Source organism: Homarus americanus, unplaced genomic scaffold (genome assembly GCF_018991925.1).
Source record: "Homarus americanus isolate GMGI-L3 unplaced genomic scaffold, GMGI_Hamer_2.0 scaffold33638, whole genome shotgun sequence".
Taxonomy (NCBI): domain Eukaryota; kingdom Metazoa; phylum Arthropoda; class Malacostraca; order Decapoda; family Nephropidae; genus Homarus; species Homarus americanus.
Window position 1 is genome coordinate 4,651 of NW_024723404.1, and position 6,663 is coordinate 11,313.

General features: G+C 39.8%; 1 non-coding gene and 1 pseudogene across 1 annotated transcript; one reads left to right on the forward strand and one right to left on the reverse strand.

Moving 5' to 3' along the window:
* Nucleotides 1-306: 306 nt before the first annotated feature.
* Nucleotides 307-426, reverse strand: LOC121863445 (annotated as a pseudogene).
* Nucleotides 427-1,742: 1,316 nt separating this feature from the next.
* On the forward strand, nucleotides 1,743-1,898 carry LOC121863443. The gene has a single exon (XR_006088396.1). It is a non-coding gene; the product is annotated as a U1 spliceosomal RNA (small nuclear RNA).
* The last annotated feature ends 4,765 nt before the right edge of the window (nucleotides 1,899-6,663 follow it).

Here is a 6,663-nt window from a genome sequence, read left to right on the forward strand (position 1 = left end):
GCCATCACAAACCCACTCGATCGCAAGGTGATGGTTTACCGGGGAGGGACTTTGGGACGAATACACTTCTATGAGTGCAGGTCCCTCAGCCAGTACGAAGTAAGGAAGTACAGAGAGGAGGGAATAGCCACGTGTGAGAAGCACCCACGTGGGGTCCCGTGGGACCAGGTTTGGGGCTTTGCAGGCCCCCCCGGTATGTTTCCTCTCACTGCATGGTATTAGTAATAACCACAGCAATGGTGAAATACTGGGTTCCCTGCTCGCCACCTAAAACAACAAAGGAGTAACTCTGTTACTTTCACCCCAAGAAAGTCCAAATCTGTGCTCTTCCTTCTATGTAAAAAAGAACACTGATTATGTACTCTCCATTAAGCTGATAAGAACAGATACTACACTTTGATCTTAGCCAAAAGGCCGAGAAGCGATGACGATTGTTGTGTTGCAATCAAAGCAATGCACATTACACAATAACCTTACTTTAGTTTTAAATTGGTGCAACAAGAATTTATCTCGAGTTCTGTTTGCAGATAAACAGTCAAACTCCTTATGCATCAACACTAGTAATCTATAATAACAAAAACCGTAATTATATTACCAATTATTATACTATTCTTTACACTTCATTGTTATATTACCATTTACAATTTTTAGTTTTCCTTAATCTTAAAAAAAAATCACTTTTGTTCGTTATTTCTTTCTTTCATTCTTTCTTTCTTTTTTCTTTATGAACATTATTGACCAGTGTTAGTGAAGGAAGAAACTGGCATGTTTGAGGGACAGACTGAAGGACGCATACCCTACACTGTACTTTCCCCATGAAGAGATACGCCGGTTGCCAATGTTTTTTAACTATGATACCAACAATACACCCGCTGTTTTTGTTATTTTATTTTTTACATAGAAGCTGGAAAACTAATTTCCGTTGCATTATGAAAAGTATAAATTGCACTAAAAATGATAGTGCCTAAATGATTGAGACAATTACTTTATGAACCGTGTATGCCAACCTTCATGAAAAAATGAAGCTCCGCCCAGAGAAGTAGTTCCTGAAGTATTTGTAAAATGCTTACACAAGTATAAATATTTATTGCATATAATTGTAGAAAATTTGGAATTGTATCAATTTCTAGTTTGGTTATTAGTCAATTTTCCAATAAAATGATTCTGGGCTATATTGATCTCATTACTATGCCAAATAAAGTATTTCCACAATGTTCAGTTTTATATTAGGAGGGATAGCCCTCACTGGATAGCAAGTTCCTCATAATTAATAGATAAAGTACATAAGCAATATCCCAAACGACTTAATTGTGAGAGGAAGAAACTTCAGGATCAATTTGCTACAGAAGAAAACTTGGCTTACCTCTATACAAACTTATCCTGGCAAATCAATCTAAAGTTGATGGTTGAGATACTATTAATTACTTTATTTTGGATCTAATGGGAAATCATATTGAATTAGACACAAGAAAAACGCGAAAAAATTATCAATAGTTAAAATTTTCTAACCCCGTATGTTTGTGTTTTGATGGAAATGAATAGTTTATAAAGCCAAACTTGTTTATTTCCATCATATGCCTCTCACTTTTAATGTGACAATTTTTATTTTAGCATATTACGAATTATATAAAAAGTTATCATATAATTGGTTTATAAATTTAAATAAATAACATAAGAGAGATGGTTCAGCACAATGATAGTCAGTCAAGTTAGGTTAGGGTTTAGGATGAACAATTCAGGGCATACTTACCTGGCACAGGAGATACCGTGATCACGAAGGCGGTTTTCCCAGGGCGAGGCTCACCATTGCACTCCGGTGATGCTGACCCTTGCGATTAACCCAAATGTGGTTAACTCGAGTGCGCAATAAATAGTACTTGATTTATGCTTAAGGTCAGCAAAGAATTTTTTTTCTACGCTACTTTTATATGATTTATATTTTGACAATTACGTGTGAATGAAAGATTTTCAAACTCTCTAATTGATGCCTAGTAACTCATAATATTGAAAGAAGTTGGGTTTTTTTTAATAGTCTGTATCACACTCGACAGTCACTCACTGTCACAGCAATGGAAGAAATCTATCATGATCTTGTTTACCAACACCTGATACACTGTCACACAGTATGGGGGGGGGGGGGTGCCTCTAGCTCTTCAAAAACATAATCTCTGGTTACTGCACAAAAGAGAGTTGTACGGACAATGACCTACTTGAAAAAAAAACAGATCACACAAATAAAAAATTAGCTATATTGAAAATTTTTAAATTCGAAGATGTTAACACCTACTGCTGTGCCCCTTTGTTTACAAATCTATCAATCACTTTTCATTCGCCTCTACCGCCGTGGACTTCCCCGAGTGTTGATGTTGTCGTCCACACTTTCCCTGGTCGTAAATCCACCCAACTCCGGTATATGCTCAAACTTAACTGCCTTGAGCAGATTAATGATGTCGCCTCCTCTCTTAAGACCTCCCACCCTCCTATCCTCGTCTACTGTGATGGGTCTGTTACCACGCTGGGCAGCTCTGGGGCAGCTGTGTGGATTCCTGAGCGCCAGGCCTGCAGGAAAATCAGGGTCCACGACTGGGCCTCCTCCACTGATGCTGAAAGCATAGCCATCCTCGCGGGCATTCATGAGGTGGCGACCTACTGTATGCTCGCACTGAACGCTGGAACCTCCTTATAATCAGTGACAGCACTTCGGCGCTAGCGAGGCTCAAATTAGCCTCCCCCTCCTCCCCTGCCGCCCAACACACCCTAGCCGCCGTCGCCGGGCTAGAACAAACTGATGACTTCCGTGTCAAGTTTATTTAGATCCCGTCACTTATAAGAATAACTGCCTGTGACACTGTAGGTCGGCTTGCCAAAGAAGCTACACAAGAAGAAGATATTGAAGCCGCTCTCGCCCTCTCCTTGAGTCATCTCAAATCTCGCATACACGCCACACAACGAGAGGCATTCGATGAAAATTGGACACACCTGAAGCAACGGGGTAGCGTCACACTATGCCACTATGACGCTGTAACCGGTGACGACAACCGCCACTACAAAGAGTATCAATCCCTGACTCGATCTCAACAGATTATGTACATGAGACTGCACCTAGGGTACAGGTACCTATGGGAGTACATTGGCAACCCTGAGCCTGGCCGCACTGTTTGTAAACTTTGTGGCCAACCCGACTCTCACACCCTCTCTCACTACATCCTCACTTGCCCTATGACCACCTCCTACAGGTCCCTAGCTGTTACCAACACCTCTTCCCTCCCTGACCAGATATCCCTCCTCCTAGTGACAGGCCTGGCACTTGACATTATTAGGGACCTGCCACGCTTTGCCATAAACAGATGAAATGTACCGGGAACTTTCCCCCCACGCACTCATCATTCTCTCACTTTATGTAACTTGACAAAACCTATGACCCTTCAGGCTTTTACCCCCTTAATGCACGAGTCATAAAGGCAAGTATGAACTTTGCATACTTCCCAGATGGGCGCTGTAAATGCTTCTGCGCTTCACCTTGCACAGGATGTAAGGGGGTGCCCAATAAACTATCCCCCTCGGGGGCAAATCTGAATCTATCAATCACTTGCTTGACAATAATTATTTCCAGTTCCGGTATAATCAGAGATACAACTTAAGGCACCCAGAGCTACTCCTCCATAAAATATCACGGTGTGAAGGTGTGGAACAACTTACCCCCACACATCCGAGCAAAGCCTACGCTCCCTTCCTTTAAATCATCTCTTAAAAAAAATCTATTGTCTAAGTATTAATATTTCTTGTAACACCTACTATATTTACAGTACCTGCTTTTATTGTACCATCAAACCGTTTTATCGGAAATTATCATGAAAATAGATAAGTAATTACCATTGCAATAAACATAATTGCCAACGAGACATAATCATGTTCTGTCCTCTTGTTCAACCTTATTACTGTACAACCCAATTGTAGTTGGGTAGGAGACGCTAATTTTCAGCAAATCAGCTCAGCTGGGGCGCCTGTGGGTAGAGCTGTACCGCTCTTGCCTCGCAAGCCAGTTGTCACGGGTTCGATTCCTGGGTCGGTGGAAATTTGTTCCGACACACTTGCCAGCTTCCCTTGGTCCTTGTTCACCTGGCAGCAAAGTAGGTACCTGCTATAAATCGAAAGTTGCGAATTCGTATTCAGGGAAAGTTGTTTGAGCTTCCAATAACTTGCTTTGACATAAACCACTGACTCTTCAGGCTTCTACGCCCTTGACTCTTCAGGCTTCTACGCCCTTAACTCATGAGACATATTCCTCCTACACCGTCTTCCACCTTCTTGAGCCAATGGCTCTCTTCTCTCCATCCCATCATCATCATCAACCATGAACTTAGCATGCTTCCCTGCTGGGCGCTGTAAACGCTTTTGCGCTTCACCTTAAACAAGGATGTAAGGGGGTGTCCAATAAAAAAAACAAAAAAAAACAGCTCAGCTGCGCCTTTCGCGTCACACTTAGAGGTCACGGTGATTGGCTAAGATGTAGGCACATAGGCAGGCTCTTTTTGGTGTAATATGCCTCTATAATGGCTTTTTGGCAGGAATATTGTCTAAACTAGATTCTCATAGATTTTCTCTAAAACATGACAATTTACATGGCACTGTTACAGAAGCATTTTTTTCCTATGTTTTTTTGTTTTTTTTTACGTTATCAAACTTGACTTGAAGCCTGTAGATAAGGATGAAGGGCTAATATTTGTTGCTGGGTTTTTGTTGGAAGTACTTTGGAAGTATTGGGGCGGGGGGGGAGGGGGTTAGGTGGACGTAAATGAGGGGAAAGTTTGAAGGAAATTAGGAGAGTTAAAGTATCCGGGCTCAACTAGACATGCTGTATTTTAAAATTCTTTATTGATCTTTTATACTAATAATTTAAGTTGTAGCTCGCTAGCTTTTGACTTTTCTTCTCGTTCATGTTTTGATATAACAGTAGATAGTATTTCAAGCGCTATAATAATTATTTAATGTTTTTTTTTTTGTTTTTTTTTTTAAGATTTATTGGACTGCTACTCCTGCGGACCTGAAGTTACCAGTTTCATACAGGCGTAATAGTGGTAGGTATGATTGATTGATTGATACGTTTATTGAGATACAAAAAAACATTAATACATCTCAAAGGGATGAAGTGACATAAGTCATCCTCACCCCAGTCCAGGAATGTCCCTCTCAGGACTCACATAAATCCCTAATATTTCATATAATTAGTTATAATACATAATTATATTCTAGATGCAAAATTTCTATATTTCTTTAATATTTCATCTATTTTCCCATTTCCAAACATCCACTCTATTTGCATGGGGACATTATTTATATGGGCATTTCTATATACATTAAGCAATGGGCATTCCAGTATATAATGTGGCAGGGTATGGGATCTGGATGTTCTACAAACTCTACATTCTTTATCCTGTTCACTTCTCTCAGCTCCAAGTTCCCAATAATATTTATATCCTATCTTTCCCATATGTAAATTTTGTGTTCATGAGAACATGATGGTAATGTTTCATTGTTTCACTTTTCTCGTATATTTCATTCCTTTTGAAATTATCTTCTATTGATTGTATTTTCCGTAATTTGCTCCTTAATTGCTTCAAGGTTTTAGTACATATTATGTCGATCTCGGCCTTTTCCGTGGCACTTTTTGCTATTATATCTACTGCTTCATTAAGACCAATCCCCACATGTGAAGGGACCCATACAAATTGAACATTATGGCCATTTTTCCTTATTGTATTTACTAATTTTCTACATGAACCAATAATGTGTCCAAAGACTGGACTCCCACTGTTCAAAGAATCCAAAGCTGCCCTACTATCAACAAAAAAATATGCATCTTTATACCTCTGTACAACATTTTCCAATCCTACTAACATTGCATATAACTCAGCTTGTGTTGATGAAATAAAACTGCTCAACCGAAGTCCAATTTTGATGTCATCATTTCCTTGTTCTGTGTACTGTCTTATAAGGATCCCACACCCTGCCCTGCCACTTGACATAACTGAACCGTCACAATATACATGCAATGTGTTTATTTTAGGCAAATTACTAATCTTATTCCCATATAAAGCCCTTAACTGTCCTGGTTCATGTAATGATTTCTTCATTGTGAGAGGCACTATGTCTAACTCTACTTCTCGTTCTTCCCAGGGTGGATTCTTACAACTCTTCTGAACAGCTGTACACCAGTCTGCCAGATTACATTTTTTAATAATATTTACTAATCCATTCATGTATCCTCTCTTGCCTTGCCTACAGAAGGTCCTTTTATCTTTTAAACCATCATTTATATCTTGTACAAATTTACCCCCACTGTTCCCTCTCATTAATCGAACTGCTGCAACTGTATTAATTTCATTGACCCTCTGTGAAATGCTCTGTAACCCTAGTTCCATTTTCATTATCTCAATCATTGCATTCTTTTGACACCCTAAAATTATTCTCATTGCTTCATTTTGCATGATCTCAAGCTTCCGTAGCCTTCCTTCACCAGTACAAGAGAGGCCAGGTGCTGCATAGTCTATAAGTGATCTGATGGTAGAAATATACATCATTCTCAGTATGGGTACCCCAGCACCTTTACCACAACATGCTAGTGCCTTTAAGGGCTGTAATCTTGCTCTACATTGAGTGAGG